Source organism: Dama dama, chromosome 3, assembly GCF_033118175.1.
Source record: "Dama dama isolate Ldn47 chromosome 3, ASM3311817v1, whole genome shotgun sequence".
NCBI classification, from domain to species: domain Eukaryota; kingdom Metazoa; phylum Chordata; class Mammalia; order Artiodactyla; family Cervidae; genus Dama; species Dama dama.
The window spans coordinates 60,262,938-60,280,500 of record NC_083683.1 but is presented as its reverse complement, the minus strand read 5'-3'; the positions used below and the strand labels follow the sequence as shown (position 1 = coordinate 60,280,500).

General features: G+C 37.8%; 1 protein-coding gene across 2 annotated transcripts in view; it reads left to right on the top strand.

The window, feature by feature from the left end:
• The first annotated feature begins 6,304 nt into the window (after positions 1–6,304).
• Positions 6,305–17,563, top strand: part of RAP1B (RAP1B, member of RAS oncogene family) — a 43,307-nt gene continuing 32,048 nt past the window's right edge. The window contains exon 1 of one of the 2 annotated variants that reach the window (XM_061130505.1): positions 6,305–6,446. The gene's annotated coding sequence lies outside the window, so the exon portion shown is untranslated. Of the gene's footprint in view, positions 6,456–17,563 lie in introns of both variants that reach the window. The other variant, XM_061130515.1, reaches the window with a different exon arrangement.

Genomic DNA, 17,563 nt, shown 5'->3' with positions numbered 1-17,563 from the left:
GTAAGGTTTCCTGGAGGCAACTGGTTAAGAAGTTTGAACTGCAGATATAGACTTATGAGCCACTGGCACTTAAGTGGCATACAAGCCATAGGAAAGACTAGAAGTGCCCAGAAGCAAGTATCCAAGAAGAAAAGGGCCCGGGATCAAGCCCTGGGGACTCCAACCCCTAAAGGTCAGGAGCAAGAAGGGCTAGCATAGCAAGCGGAAGATGAGAAAGTTGGAGAGGAAAAATCATGAGAGTAAGGTGCCATGAAAATTAAGGGAAAAGTGTTATAAATGTTGACTAGTAGCAGTTGAAATAGTACTTTTGGAACTGTGTTTTTCAGTGTCAATGGATTAACACAGGCTTTTTTTTTTTACCTTTCCTAATAAGTCATATTTTAAGGTATCCACACTATAGACTTTATAGCATTGTTTCCATTCCATAAATATTTTCAAGTTACAAACTGTTGACGTGAAGAAAGTTTTGAACACAGCCAACCCTTCACTGAGGACCATCATGTCTTTCAGTTACTAAGTCATGTCCGACTGTCATAAGCAAAGCAAAAGGAAAGCTTAACAAGCATTTGTTGAACTCTTACTATGTTTGTATAAAGTTTTATTGTGCCAGAGGATGCAGTATGAACCAACATTTATTGAGAATCTTTTCATGATGACATAGCCAACATTTATAGAGTACTTAGTTTGTGGTGAGTACTATTCTATTTTCATTGTTAACTCTTTTAACCCTCACAATAAAACCATAACATAAGTTCTATTGGTGTACTCCTTTTACAAATGAGAAAACAGGAACCAGAAGTAAGTTCCCTAAGATGAATGGAGACTCCATTTGAACTTGTAATCTGATTCTAGCACCAATCCATTTAATTGTTACTTTATATTACTTCCATTTTTATACAGGATCCCTTATTTTAAAATATCAAAACTATATTTTAAATACTTTTATGTACATTTTAAAGATTACTAATAAGAAACTCTGAAAGTTTAAATAACTGCCAGCGGTCACAAATCCACTTCGATCAGCTTGGAGAATCCAACCAAGACTGGCAAGATATCCCCCCAAACTACATTTTTATTTCTAATATGTGATGCCAAGCAGTTTGGTAAGTATAAAGAAGTGTAAGATATGTTTGGGTTCGCAAAGATCTCAGGACGGAGAGAAGACAAAAGCAATTTAAGTAAGGCAATATTTGATAAGTACCAAATGAGTGTTACAAACAATAATTATTAAGGAAATTCAAAGAAGCAAGAAACCGCAAGGTCTTGAGCGATGACTAAGATTTAGAAAATTACAAAAGAGACAGAAGAGATTTTCTGGCTGAGCAAAGCCTTAATAAAGGAATAACAGGACAGTATGGTGCCAAACGAAGGTAGCCAAACTAAGATATACATTTCAACTCTACCCACATTTTTATATACAGCCGTGGTCACTTAGCCTTTCTAGGCTTTAGCCTTCTCATCTGTATAATGGATTATTTAAACCAACCTCCTGGAATTGGTCATCGTTACTGAAGTATGTGATGCATACACTGGACTTGGGAGTGATTGAGAATAAAAGCCAGGACTGTCATAATGATAGTCTGAGAGGACACCTAACTTTTGAGCATCTTTGGCATACTTTTATTAGCTGTTTGATTTGGAGATAGCCCAGATTCTGAAAGTACTTTTATGTGGTTTTTGAAGATTTTCTTAATTTAAGTTTCTTTTGAAAGTTTCACAACAGGGGGAATTTTGTGAAGCTGGTTCTTCCAGTGGTTTTCTGCTTCAACATTTATTTGCATAATGGCTCTGGGAATGTCATTTTCATTTGTATGGTTTTTCTCAGCTATAGCTTAAGAAAGGGGAAAATTTTTAAGTATAATCTGTTCCTTACACTATAGACATTATCAATGACAAAATTATCGACCTGTTAAGAGTTATTTGACGTGGTGTAGGCAGACCTGGTGGTCGAGCCTACAACTACTGAAATAGAATACAGACAGAATTTGAAACATATCTTGAGACAAATAAGCAGTTATTATAGCTATTACATAGAGTAGAAACCATGCCAAACTGCCTCACTTTTCTTATATATAAGTATGAGGTTTCCTCAAATCAGAAATCTTAGAGAAACACAAACTACCCTAGGAGAGTATGAGTCCTAAGTTGTTTTCCTATAATAGCAATGGTCTAATATGCTTACCTGTTCTCTCACATGATTAAATGCTAGAATTTCTAAAATAACTGCACAGAGTTTGAAACACAATTATGAACCAAGAAAACAGAACAAAACTAACCTGGGATTTAAGTCATTGTTTTTTCTCTATTGTATAAACAAACAGCCTTCTTATCCTTCTCAACCTCCAACCCCAGCTATGAAAGGTGTTGCAAAGAAACAGAACTACATTTATATAATCATATATTACACACACATACACACACACATGTACACACTTACACAATAAAAAACTTGTAACAAAGTGCCTTGAAAGGATCAAATTTTAATATTATCCATTTGTGAATGAAATAATATAATAATATTTAACATTAATGATTCTCAATGCTACTGATAACCATGCTTAATTGGAAGTTAAACAGCATGACTCTTGTTAATGTGAATAATCATTAATTGTTAATTAGGAAAGTTGTAAATGTGAAGGTTCTTTAAAATCTAATTTTGCATTGGCAATAAGACCTTTACTTATATGGACCGTTGAAATGAAACTAATGAGGTATAAATGGTATTTGAAGTACAACATTTAAGAGAGCAAATACATAGAAAATCATAAATATAATATCAGGTTAAATACAGCAAGAATTATGGGTGAGCACACTATTAATTCACTTCCCCTAAAAAGGGGAAAACTAATTTTGAGCTTCTTCTTCTAGTCCCAGGAGGTAAGACATGGTTATTTTCTCTATCTTACAACAGTTTCATAAGGCAGAGGTTATATATCCCCATGTTGCAGATGAGAAAACTATGCCTTGGTAGAATTAAGGAATTTGCCCAAGACTATGCAGCTAATTGGCTTCCCAGCTGGCACAGTGGTAAAGAATCTATCTGCCATAGCAAGAGATGCAAGAGATGTGGTTCATCCCTGGGTTAGGAAGATCCCTTGGAGCAGGAACCGGCAACCCACTCCAGTATTCTTGCCTGGAAAATTCCATGGAGAGAGGAGCCTGGCGGGCTATAGTCCATAGGGTCACAAAGATTCAGACATGACTGAATAATTGAACACCACCATCACATGCAGCTAGTAAGGGGTGGAGCTGAACTCTGACTCTGGTGCTCTCCACTATTGCACAGTACTTAAGGAACAGAAAATCCAACACTGCCTAATAGAGGAAAACCACCATGCCAAACATGAGAAATATATATCCTTATCTTATAGACTTTACCTCCTAGTACCAGTAGGACCCACTAGATGATCTGAGGGACCTAGTGCAAAATGAAAATGCAGAGCTCTTTGTTCAAATATCATTAAAAATTTCAAGAGGGTGACATCAGAGCTCACTGAAACAGTTATGGGGACTTTCTAAACACAGAGCCCTATCACGTGCCCGCAAAGCTGGCCCTGAGTACAGCGGGGCAATCAATGGCAGCCCACCGCCTGTTTTTGTTACGGTCATGAGCTAAGAATAATTTTCACATGTTTAGTGATTCTTTTAAAAAGAAAAATATTTGAATTACATGAAATTCAAATTAGTATCCATAAATAAAATTTTATTAGAAATAGTCACACTCATTCTTTATGTATCCTATGGCTGTTTTTGCACAACAGAGGCAGAGTTGAGTAAATCTGGCCCACAAAACCTTAAATATTTTCTGTCTGGCTTTATAGAGAAAGTTTGCAAGCCACTGCCCTAGTAGGAAGGTAGAAAATAAGTGACAAAAAAAGGGAGCAGTAGTGCTATGGGGACTCAGCAGAGAAGAGACCACATTAAATTGGAAAGATGCTCTTTCTTGGAGAAAGTAAATGGACCCTGAATGAAGGGCAGAGGTAGGGAGGGGCATTCCAGGCAGAGGAAATCACCTCTGCACACCAGAGAGGTGGGGAAGCACTATGTCTGGGCAAGATGAGAGGTCTACTCTGACTGTAAGCCATTTTTAAGTGGAAGGGAAAAATAAGATACAAGGATTTTAATTTTAGTAGGGCAGGAGAGTAACTGAATAGTCTCTCAGGAAGAGAGTGGCTTGCTTAGTAAGCTTTAAGGTAATATCTGGCAACAATGTGTAGAATGGATGACAGTAGGAACAGAAAGGAGGCCAGTCAAGGTAGGAGGGTGTCCCCGAAGTCCAAGAGTTAAGAAGAAACGCCAACCCAAACAGCGTGGTCTCAGAAGAAATGAATTACTATCTGATAGACGTGCCAATTGACTGATGGCTTCAGGAAAGGCAGAAAAAGGAGTATCAGGATTTAACACTGGTAATTTAGTCTAATTTAAATTAGATGATTTAGGGTAATTTAAAAGATGATTTAATTAACAAAGGAGAAGAAACTGGTTTGGTGACAAAGGTGATGGGTTCAGTTTGCACACATGACCTGTTGAAGTTGCCAGTGGAATATCGTGGTGAAGTTTTCAAGGTGATAGGAGCTTTCAAGAACACAAACCCAAAAATGAATTCAGCACTTAAAAGATGTTTGCCCGGAAAATCCCATGGACATAGGAGCCTAGTGGACTACAGTCCATGGGGTTGCAAAGAGTCGGACATGACTTAAGTGACCGAGCAAACTTACATGCTTAAAAGATGTACAGTCTGGCATTCTCCGCATAGAGAGAAGAGCCTAATACACATGGGACGATTTCAGTCTAACAGAAGAAAACAAATGTTTTTCTTTTCTTACAAATGTATTTTAATTAAACTATTTTACATATTCTCTCAAACTGGAAATAATTCTAGCTCCAGTCTTCTAAAACCGACTCTTTCCAGGGGAAAAAAGAAAATCAATTGCCCAAAGTTCAATCAAACAGTTTAAAAAGAGAGAGAGAAAGGAAAAAACAGTATAGCCAGGTAACATTGCTTCTATGAACTCGGTTTACAGACTTTTCAAAGTTTTATGCAATAATTGAAAGGTCAATAAATTTAAGTTTATTGGAGATTCATTCATTCAGAATTTACAAGAATTCCTACAGACTGCTCTGACACTTGCCTTTGAAATCTCCATTTTAAAAGGGTTTTCTAAGGAAACAAATTACCAAAATATGTAACATATTCAATCAACCTAAATCATGAAAAATCTAGAAAGCACTTAGATACAAAAAAACTAAGAATAATTATAGTTCATTCTTATCTATTCCTCTTAGTTTTCAATTGCTAGTATTCTTAAAAAAGAGTAAAAGTAATCATATTTTCACTAATCTTCCAAATTTACAAAAATTCATAAAAATTTATTTCAAGAATGCTTTATAACAGGGTCCAGTTAAACTATGGACTAAGCAAAAATAGATCTTTAATGACCTCCCAGTCCCAAGTTCTCCCTGCACTTTGCTGTTTGAATAATTTTGTCCATCAAAACTCAATGTCATAAAAGCTAACATTTTGTATAAAGGGTAGTTGTATTTTAGTCTTTTCTCTAATAGTGGTAAATTCCACTGTTAAGTCCCCACCCTTTTTGAAACGAGGCATTTTGGAACAGAAAGTGCTTTCTGTTGCCCAGTAGTCACATCATAAAGACCTCTATGGGTAATTCTTTTAGAGTGCTCGAGTCATGCATTTAAATATGCGCTTTATTTTACTCATTTGGTTGATTTAGGTACAAAGTTGTTCGGGATTATGGACTGATTAACTGATTAACGGGTAATTTGGAAAGAATTGGAAAGAAGACACCTGACCTTTCAGGAGACACCATTTCAAGAATGAAAAAGACTGCCCTGGCCTAGGCACCTTCACGGGAGCTCTAGGTGTGGAAACAGTGCTGTTACTTCTCCGGCCACTTTCCCCAACACAAAGGAATACGCGAGCACCAACTGTTTGATGGTGTCGGTGATTAAACCACAGTTTGCACTAACGGCATCTTTTGAGTTTGGGACGGTTTCTAAGCCCTTGGCACCAGTGTACACCCGCTAAGTTCTCAGAAGTCAAGGTGAGGCCGAAGGGGCGAGGTGGAGGGAGAACAGAAACACCGCGGAGGAAACGCTGCGAAAGGGACCCGGCGGCGGCACGAGTGGCCCCGCCCCTCGGCTCTCTCGCCCCGCCCTTCGGTACCGCCCCTTCCCGCGCCGCGCACCCGCGCGCCCCGCCCGCGGACGGAAGCGAGAGCGAGGCTGAACGCCTGACGTCAAGGCGACACCGCCAAACCTCGCCCAGAGTCAGGCGTGTAAACCAGCCGGAGCGGCGGCGGCGGCGGCGGCGGCGGCGGCGGCGGCGGCAGCGGCAGCGGCAGGACCGCCGTGGCGCCGGGAGCAGCGACCCGGAGGGAGCGTGAGGCGACGCTGGCTGCGGGCACCCGGTGACAGCGCGAGAGGTTCGCAGAGTGCGTGCGTGGCCACTGAGGGGAGCGGCGGCGGCGGCCGCGCGGGGCGGGGGCCGGGCGCCTGCTGAGGGGAGCCGCTGGGGTGCGGCGCGGGCCGGGCGCGGCGCGCGCGACGGTCAGGGGGCCGGGGCGGCGGCGGCTTCGGGGCGCGGCAGGTGGCGCTGGGGCCCGGCGCCGGGGCGGCGAGCGCGCTGCCTCCCAGGCCGGCGGGGACGAGCCGCCGCCGCGGGGAACAGCGCGCTTTGCGGAAGGGGTCAAATGTCTGAAATATGGCGGAGGACGTGAGAGCCCGAGGACCCCCCCACCCGCCTGCTCTTTTCTGCCCGCGGCCGCCGCTGCCGCTCAGCTGCCCGCCGCCCCTCGCAGGCTCCCCGGAAGACTCATCTCCCCGCCCCGGAGCCCCCTCGCCGGCCGCCTCGGTTCCTTCCCGGGTGTGAGTGGAAGTTAGAACGGAAACCAGAAAGTTGTCTTTTGCGAAGACTCAGCTTCCCCCAGTCCGGAGCAGGGGCGGAGAGCTTTCGGGGGAAACCACTCGCCAGCCCTTTTCGGGCTTGAGCCTGACAGGGGAAAAGTTTGCCTGAAATCGGGCTGCTTTGCTCCGTTTGTTGCGGGAAGTGGCAGGAGGAAGGCAGCGGAGGGAGCCCCACCTAGTCTGGAAGCAGCCACTGCGAAGAGAAAAAACTGTTTAAAGGGGCCTTTCCCATCGTCAGCAAGAGGAAATCTCTTTCTCTTTCAGAGGGAAAGAAAATCCAGGAAGTTTGTCCTCTTCTCTTTTTCGGACATCTCGGTGTGTCTAATCCTAACACTGTCAGCGCCATGAATATTATTTAAAACTACCCCCACTGAATCTAGACATCCTAGTTTTTCTTCTGAAAACACCGATAGCTTTTGGGGAAAAGACTATCCTTGCTGAGTTAAAGCTGACGATTTGCTTCCTCTTCGCTTGCTACCTCTTACTAGTTTAGAACAACATTTTTGCCCTGCAGCTCGTGTTCGGAGTGAAGATGAGCAGTTGTGTGTTACTGTAATGGGAAATCACGTTTTAACGGGGTAGAAAGTTGACACTGAATGAAGATTGTGGTTTTAATATTTTAAAATTTAAGCTGATTGGATTTTTGTTTTGCTAGTAGCGTAGCATCTACTATATAAACATCTAAAATATAATTTATAATTCTTATAAAACTTAAAGCTTTCAACTCGAAAATTCATTTTTGTATCCTCTTATTTTGTAATTAGAATGCTGTTTAGACTTGCTCAACAAAATCTTAGCAAGAGGTAACATAAAAAGGGGAGACGTTCATTTAACTTAAAGCTGGTATCACTCGTAAAAGCTGAACCTTGAATAGTATTTGAGTCATAATGTAGTCATGGGACTTTTTAAGGGCCGGAAAGGGCTATTTAGATCATCCAGTCCCACCCTCTGAATTTACGGTGGAGGAAACTGAGGCCTAGAAAAGATAAGATAACTAGTCAGTGGTCCTGCTGACTTGAAGGACAGTAGTCTATCCATAGTAGAGAAGCTGGAGGAAAAAATACGACGCTTTTGTGGTGAATTATTACATTTTGTAGAGGATAGACGTCCCATCATACTCCAAAAATATAAGTACCTTAGTGTAGAAGAATCCTTTGGGTAGTTTCATTATCAGGTTTTAAGAGAGGAAGGTGATATTCAGAAAGATTAAATAACTTTAAGGACACAGAGCCGTGAATGATAGTCTTATTTGAGCCCATCCATGCTTTCGGTCTCTGCATTATTGTGAAGGTGGTTTCACTTGCATTTTCTTTTTGTCATCATAATAAAGTGTGAGAGTTCCTTATCTGAAGAAGCCAGAAAGTAAATCTTTGAAACACCTGTATCCAGTTTGGTTTTAATGTGCCAGGTATGGGAATACAACTGAAGAACCCAATAATAAACTGACTTAATTTTAAAATGTGGTATGGGTTCATGCCAGTGTTGCTGCTTCTGCCCCCTAACACCCTCCCCCACCCTATGAAAATCGTCTCTTCTTTCTATGACAGGTATCGCTTCCTGCCGTCTGTTAAGTGTTTTTTGTTATCCCACTAAATTATAAACTCCATGTATTGTTTGTATGCCCTGAAACACAGCCATAGTATCTTAACTTAGAGACAATACCGGTTTGTTAAATGTAAGTACCTTGAGGGTAGGAACTTGATCCATTTTATTCTCTACTGTATCTTCGTTCCTAGAACCTTGCCTATGCATGCAGTGTTTAGCATTTATATTTAGATATTAACTAATGAATATTTAAAAGAGATGATATTTGAAGAGATCTTTGTATTCCTTCAAAAAGAAACATTTCCACGTTGGCTTTGGAGCCATTTTAACTTTACAGATTGATTTTTATCCTCAAAGCAATCCTGTACTGGGGCAGTTCAGTATTTTCTCTTAGTTGTATAAAGTGAGAGAGAGTCCCCGTGGTAAGGAGCCACCATGTAAGAAGGGTGTTATCAAGTGCGTCCTCTGATACAATTCAAGATTGATCAAGATTGGTAGAAGGCGGATGTGGAGATTGATAACATAGTAACTAATGATACATGTTGTTTTAACTATAAAGTCTAAGCTTTGAATGGGAAATAATCCATGTTGTGTTTTCTTTGACTTTTGTTGTAGGTATTTGATCAGTGTTTATTAAGGCAGTGAAATTAAATAGGGAATGGATTTCACAGAAATAGAATTTGGTTAATTTTTCAAAGGTGTCATTTATTTTTCTTCCAAAAGTGTAAGTAGACAGCTTTATTGCTGAATATCCGGATCTTATTGGTATGCATGTGTCATTTTCCCAAAGACTTAAAATACTGTGTTTCTGGGTTATGTATTGGTAAAGAGGGAGTGGTTATTGATCTGTAGTGTTTAGATTTGACTGACACGGGGGTAGTTTAGTATTTATGAACTGAATAGTCAAGAGCTGGTCTTCTCTTATGGCAGTGATGTCACATGTTCAGTCTATAGAAAATCTTGATAAAGATTGGTTGTAAACTTTGTAAGACCATGTAAGGTTGTAACTAAATTTATGCCTTGATTTTTTTTTTTTTTTTGTTCTTTCTCCTATCAATTTTGAAGACTGTTAATAAGAGTTACCCTTTTCAAATTGGATTTGTTTTAGAAAAAGTTAAGAAACATTTTGGCTGGTGCAATGATTCATTGTAACATTAGACATCTGCAAATGACTTGCCCTTGTGCTGAAAACCTAATGTTTTTCAGTGTTCTTAAAATATTTTGCAGTAGTACTAAAAGGTACTAATTATTACCTTTTGAGAACTTAAAAGTCTTTTCATTTGTTAGTCCTTTGGAAATTTTATGAATACAGTGGAAGCAATTGGTACAAGGAATAGAATGAATTTATCTATTTGCAATAAAGACTGGCTTGCTGTTTAATCTCGTAGTTAGTTTGAACCAATATATTTGGTCACTGGATTCTAAGACCAATCCCTTTAATCTTATAATTTATATTCTATAGAAAAGTTACCAGGAACTTTTTTGCTGCCTTAAAAAAAAAATCACTTTTTAAAGTACACCACTAACAAAAAGAAATATCAGTTCTCCATATTCCTAATACTGGTGTGTTTATTACTGATATTAGTCAAATCAAGGCTACAGAGCAACTGATTATTATTTCTGTAATGTCTTAAAGAATTTTTCATTGTATCAATAGTGGATCAAGATATTTAAACTTTTTAAAAAGAGCCAGCCTTAAAACTTATAAAGGAAAGAAATGACAATTTGAGGAATGTACCAGGGTTTTAATAATATTTAAATTACCTATCAAAAGAAAAAATACTGGGGGAATTCCCTGGCGGTTCAGCAGTTAGGACTCCACACTTTAACTGCACAGGGCCTGGGTTCAATCCCTGGTCAGGGAACTAAGATCCCACAAGTTACCCTGAGGCCAAAAAAAGAAAAAGGACGTATATTTGCCACATGAACTGAAGAATTTATATCTGGAATTTACTGTGTAGAACAGTATTCTGGGATATTACTAAGCCTAGAACTGTATATGAGGTGCTCAAGTACTAGAAATATGTTCACGTTTAAATTAAGAATCTTAGTCTATTAAAGACTTACAGAATAATTATCTAATGTTCTGATTTTGAATTTTATATTGGACTGGTTCCTAATGCCTAACACTTGTAGTTTTGATAATTTCGTAGTGTGCGTGCACTCGGTGGTCTTGTCCCGTGGTGGGTGGTGAAAGGTTTTAACTTGTACAGGTAGACTTAAAGATATTAAAGGAAGAGAGTATCTGTTTAAAGCAGTTACAAGTAATTTTGATCACCTATACATAATTTTGATCACAAGTGATTTGTTGAAATCATCACTTATACTACATGATAGAGCAGCTTCTTGAGTTTTCCAGTAGTTGCTTTGAGTATTTATTTGAGTAAATATGTACTTTTAATAAAATAGTTTTTTCTCCTGTATTTAAAACTTAGCATTTTGCTAAGTAACTTTATTTTGAAAGTATACAGTGGACTAATTGCCCTATTGGTGGATCACTTCTACCTGTTGCTTTCCTCTTCTTTGCCTTGTGGGAAAGAAACAAAAGAAAATCTGTTTTGTCCATTTAATAGCAGTTTTTGGCAAAAGCTTCTAAAGAGGAAATGGAAAATGTTACTCAAAATTCTAATTATCTATGTTTTCTATAATTTTTTCTTTTTAGAATATATTTTTCAAGTCACTGTGTTCTAAAAATGGAGTTTCTAAAAGCTCTTAGATACTGGGAATAAGGACTATAAATAAAGCTCTTTTTGTTTAATTAATAGTTTGTTGGTGTCAAAGTGGTGTGCATGTTGCATCCAACTTTTACCTTGTGTTTTAAGGTTGTAGTGAGACTACATTATGCCAGCATAGTTACATCTGCTGCTTCTAAGATTTGTAAGTTATCGTTAAGCTCCTTCGTATCTATAGCAAAACTCAGGAATCCCTCAGGAATCTTGCATTCTGTACTGTACAGATAATAACAAAGGATGGTAATGAGGTGTATAGACATGTGCATCTATTATTGTGCTGCTCTTGGAATTGTTGAACTTGAGATATTATACAAAAGTGCTTTGAATACAGATAAGTATAATCAAGAAAATTAGTATCACTTGTAATCTTTACCAGTGCAGTGAATTTTAAGGCAAAATTTGTACTTCTTTTCTGAAGTTTTTCTAACCTCTTTGCTTCCTCGGTGGGAAAGATGGCATGTACTCCTTAGAGATGTTGAGTTCAGATGTTCAGTGCAGTATTATTCATAAATGTTTATAAAATACACTAATGGGTAGTATTCTTGTTCTTTATGATAAAGCTTCTCTTCACCTTTAGCTTTGCTAGTGCCAAGTAAAGTTGACTAGGTTACTTAATTTTAAAGATTCCTACTAAGGTGTGAATGAGAACTAAGGAAGAAAATTGTGATTGTGAACAAATTGTCTAGCTCAGTGGTTTTCAAAGAATGGTCAAAGGAATCCTGGGGATTCCCTCGACATTTGCAGGGGTTCTACAAGTAGAAAACTTTTGACAGTAATACTGAGATGTCCTTTACATTTTCACTGTATTGATAGCTGTACCAATGTACAAAAGCAAAAGTCGATAAAGCTTGACATCTTAAATCAGGTCAGAGTACCACATTGTGTTAGCAGTCATTGTATGTATTCTTCATTGCCATATACTCACACTTTAAAGAAAAAAGAAAACCTAAACACACTTGATGAAGAAGTTTAAAGATAAAATCAGACATCAACTTTGTACACATCATTTTTTAGTATACTATCACTAAATAGAAAGTATGCTTAAAATACTTTTCTTTTTTTTTTTTTTTTTGCTCCTTACTGAAGTATAAGGGAAAGCATTTGTGTGATTATTTGAGTTGCAAGCTGAATTAGCCACTTTTTAAATGAACTCTGTTTTTACTTAGAAGAATGCTTGACAGACTAAAGAAGTTTTTCAGACTTGGGTATTAGATTTTCTCTAAAAGTGAACCTGTTGCTTTAAAAGGAAAAGATTGACAGTATTTATGAACAGTGGTTAAAGTTCTAATTTTCAAGTGAAAATTAGAATTTTGTAAAATTTGTGTTAGCCACTGTGCTCTTCACAGCTTCTCAATATCTTAAAAAAATTTTTCCGATGATATTGGTGATAATGAACATGGATTTTAAAATACTATGTAATAAAATATGTTAATATTTGAAGATCGACATAACTCTATAAGCCAGTATTTTCCAAGTCACCAGTGCATGAAAATCATGCCAGGGATAAGGAATCCTTCCAAAGTTCTAGCTAGACGACTGAGTCTTAATGTGATAGAGAACACAAGGTTTATTGATAAGGTTACACATTCCAGTATATTGCAGCTAATAGAGGTTGATATAGCATCAGAAGGGATTATCAACATTTATTTGAAAGGCTGTTAAGATACTCCTGTTTAAGCCCATCTGTTTGTCTGGTTATTACTTTTTTGTGTGTATTACTCATTTTTCCGTGCTTTACACTTTTTTGAACATATTTTTGTTGGGGGGAAGAGAAGAATAGGAACCATAGATGAACGCTGTGAGGCACTGCTTTCATGTGCATGATCTTGGAATCTCTTATTAATGTATAATCATTTTAAGTTTAGTTTCTTGGCAGTTTTTTTGTTTGTTTGTTTGTTTCTGTTGAGCAGTCTATTCAACATTTTTTGGGAGGGGTGGGGGGGGCATATCTCACTACTTGCAGAATCTTAGTTCCCCAGCCGGGCATTGAACTGCCGGGTTCCCTGGCAGTGAAAGCACCATGTCCTAACTACTGGACCAGCAGGGAATTCCTCCCATTCGATTTTTGATCACAGTAATAGATTAGGTAATTTTTAAAGCCACTTTCTTGTTTTAATACTTGTTTTGTACATCTGATGACTTAACCATAGATAGGTTGCATATACTGTATTGAAGTTTTGACATAACCTTGAATAGATTTTTAATAGTTGTCTTTCACAATTTTAGGATATATAGTAGCTTTCATCTGGTGACTCAGACAGTAAAGAATCCGCCTTCAATGTGGGAGACCTGGGTTTGACCCCTAGGTTGGGGTGATCCCCTGGGGGAGGCATGGCCACCCACTCCAGTACTCTTGCCTGGAGAATCCCCAGGACAGAGGAGCCCGGTGGGCTGCAGTCCCTGGGGTCACAAAGAGTCGGACACGACTAAGCACAGAACAGTAGCTTTCATACAGTGAAGCTATGTATATTTTTCCCCTTTCGAGCTTAATAATGTCTCCTTGACCTGAGAATTTGACATGTTGTTTAGATACTTTTCCAAAACAAATGATGTTTTTACCTTCTAGAAGAAAGTTCTTTTTTGTTTATTTAAGAACAAACCTTATTAAGCAACCATTTTTACAAAAGTCGTGTCTTAGGGTTATTCCAAATTTTTAAGGATTTTTAAGCTAACCTGATTGCAGTTCAAGTAATAAATTTCAGGTTATGAAAAAAGTAAGATACATAAGTTATAGTTTGTAGTGTACCTAGTTTCTTGGAAATTTAGTGCCAGTTATTTCCCTAGAAATAATGGGTACGTTCTGTGAAGAAACAGAGTATTGAGTCTGACCATCACTGCTTGAAAGAACAGGGTTTGTATCAGAGAGAGGATACGACGTGGTTTAGGGAAGTGTAAAAAGGTAATAACTTCAGGATAGTTTCAGGGATTAAGTATTATAGAATTCCTGCTTCCATGAGCTAATCCTGGAGTAAGGTAGGGGAGTTTAATAGGAAGCTTTCATGCTCCCTATATTAAATAATTAACTGGTCAGCCATTCTGGTTGTTCTGAATTAGACAACATACTAAGATCATATTTTATGTCCTGGACATGCAAAGTAGTCACAAAGTTGCCACTTGCTTGTATAGTTTTTATTTGCTAGCTAAAGCATGTTTGAAATTCCCTCTATTTTAGGCTTTTTTATACTTAAGCTTTTTTTTTTTTTTTTTTTTGAGAGCTCTCTCCCATATTTGGTCATCCTTCAACAAAGAAAAGATTAGATTTGCAAGCTTTTAAATACAGAAGAGCATTTGTAATACTTTTATATTGTTTACATGAAAGTAGTGATAATAATAATAGGCAATGAAGAGGCGAAAGGGCAGGAAGTAGGACAGAAAAAGAGAGAATGGTGATGAAGTTCTCTTTCTAAGGAGCAGGGCTGTTCCTGAGCAAAAATGGTAAACTCCACTTTGAAAAGCACTATGGTGCTTTAGTGATTGATACATCTTGTCTGCCAGAGGATCCTATGTGGAGGATAAATCAATATTATCTGTCAGTTAGAAATTATGGTATTAGAGTAAAAGTTTCTTCACTGTATGTGTGAGTTGAGAGTACTTTTGCTGTTTTTACTCTCAATTTGTACCCCACCTCCTTCCCCTGCTATGTCCAAAGTCTGTTTTCTATGTCTGTGTCTCTATTCCTGCCCTGCAGATAGGTTCATCAGTACCGTATTTCTAGATTCTATATATACACGTTAACATAGAACATTAGTTTTTCTCTTTCTAACTTCACCCTGTATGACAGGTTCTAGGTTCATCCACCTCACTAGTTGATCAATGCATTCCCTTTTATGGCTGAGTAATATTGCATTGTGTATATGCACCACAGCTACTTTACCCACTCATCTGTCGATGGACGTCTAGGTTGCGTCCATATCCTGGCTATTGTAAGTAGTGCTGCTGTGAGCACTGGGGTGCCTGTGTCTTTTTCAGTTGTGATTTTCTCAGGGTGTATGCCCAGTAGTGGGATTGTTGGGTCATTTGCTAGATTTATTCCTAGTTTTTTAAGGAATCTGCTGTCCGTTCTCCATAGTGGCTGTATCAGTTTACATTTCCACTAACGGTGCAATAGGGTTCCCTTTTCTCCACACCCTCTCCAACATTTATTGTTTGTAGATTTTTGATGATGGCTAGTCTGACAAATTGTATACTTTTAGTTGAGAGAATACAGTGTTCAATGGTTTGTCCTTACCAATTCCCATCATAGGCTATTTCTTACACTGGTTTTTTTTTTTAAGTGTTACATTTATTTCCAGCTATAGTCCCTCGTTTTTTAGGGCATCTGTCTCTTGAGGATTCATTCATCTGACTGCCTGTAATTGAGAGCCAGTCGTTCTCAGTTACTGTATGTTATGATTAAATTGTGTTATTATGCACAAAAGGTTCTTAGCAAAGACATGAAAAATTAATCATCACAAAATGTAAATGGAAGTTCCAAATAATACCCAAATGAGTGATATAGATGAGTGCTTATAGAATCAAGGTAAAAAGTGAAAACTCTTAGACTATAGTAGTCCAAGATGACCTTGAAAATGAGGTGAGAGTGTACATGATATTGAAGGGGTATGTAAGTTTTAGACTAACAGTGAACCCCAGGTAGACAACACAGAAATTAGAAAAGTGCAAAGTATGTTCAAGAATATTTTGCTGTAGCAGATGTTTGTGAAGTGGATTATAGGTCCATACTTTGGGGAAAGATTTGTTTTGAATTTTAGTAAGAGTATCAAGCACTTAATATTTCTAAAGTGAAGCACAAATAATTACAGTAAATGGGATAAATAAAACTGTAAATAGTTTCACATCAGTGCTTAGGTGAAATCTTTCTGTATAAAAATTTTATGTTAGGTCAGGTTTTGCCACTAAATTAAACTTTAGTTTTCAGAGATTTTGTGATTTCAAATTTTCTGAGAAACCGGTCTTAAATAGTGGAAAGGCTTTATTCTTCATTACTTTGTGTCTTTGGTGAGGACATCAGGATCTGACAATGTTACTTTGAAGAAGTTAGTATAGAAACAGTCTCTGCCAAGGAGTTCTTTTTGACACAGACTTAGGGTGGAAGGCACTGCTGAGGGTGATGAGTCTTAAAAGGTATGGGAGAACCACCTAATTCGAGTCCAGTTAAATGTCTGAAAGTAGTGGAGATTCATGAGTGTATATTAGTGCCTGGAAAGTAGTGGTGGTTTTTTTGTTTGTTTGTTTGTTTTAAATGTAATGCTTGAGAGCTCATATTTTAGCTAAGGTTTCTTTTTTAATTTTGAAAGTCTTATACCCTGCAGTTTGCCTCCCAATTGATAGATTTCTAAGAATTATATAATACATTTAATTGTGAACTTAGAGCACAAGAGAAAATTAGAATAGTCATATTGTAGGACTAACATAATCTCTATTGTAACATCCTTGGTGGAATTACTTGGTATTGACAAGGAAAGAATTTTAAAAGTATGAAGATCCTACTTTGAACTCAGGATTGATCATGAGAAGTACCTGCCCATTTTTTGTGTTTTCCACATATGCTCACCTTATTCTAGCAGCCTAATTACTTCTAACTTCAGTTCTCATTGCCTTTATCCATTCATTTGGTGTATATTAATGTCCAAGAATGCAAACATGTGTGCTGTTTTTAGATATTGACTTGTATCCATAATTGCCAAGACAGGCATGTTTCAAAGCTACTTTATTTTAAAAAGTGCTTATTAACCTAATAATTATACTAGTAAGTGGAATAATGTATGAAAAAGCCAAATGTAAGCATTGTTTATGGCTTCCAAAGTGTGGCGTGCCTTTTATTTTTCTAAGTGGTCTTTATTTTACTGGGTACTAAGTGCATCTGTAAATAAACTAAGGAGGCTAGAGTGTAACAGGAAGAACTATTAAATTAGACTACGTTACACCAGTGTGGGCATTAGCTAACATAAACTGCTGCTTAGATTAAGATAGTAAAATTATTAGAGAAAATTATGTTAAGTACCTGTGCTTCCACTGTCTTTTGTTAGTTGGTTAATTTTTCTCCTCTGACTGTGGCACATTTATTAGGAAATTTTCCATTAGGAGTGCCCTGGTCTTGAAATTTCACTTAGAATGTAATGCAAATTATAAACCCACAGTCTAAAATTATGGCATTCTTATTATGGTTTCAAATGCATTTGGGGGCAATCGTATTAAGCTTTGTCATTAAAATCTCAGAAATGTAACACTAAAATGAAATAAAAATTTGTGTAGTCAACTAAAATGAAATAAAAATTTGTGTAGTCATTTGTTCCTTCTCTCATAGAAGACTAATTCTGTTTATTTCTGAATTCAGCCTTATGTTGAAACAGACTGTA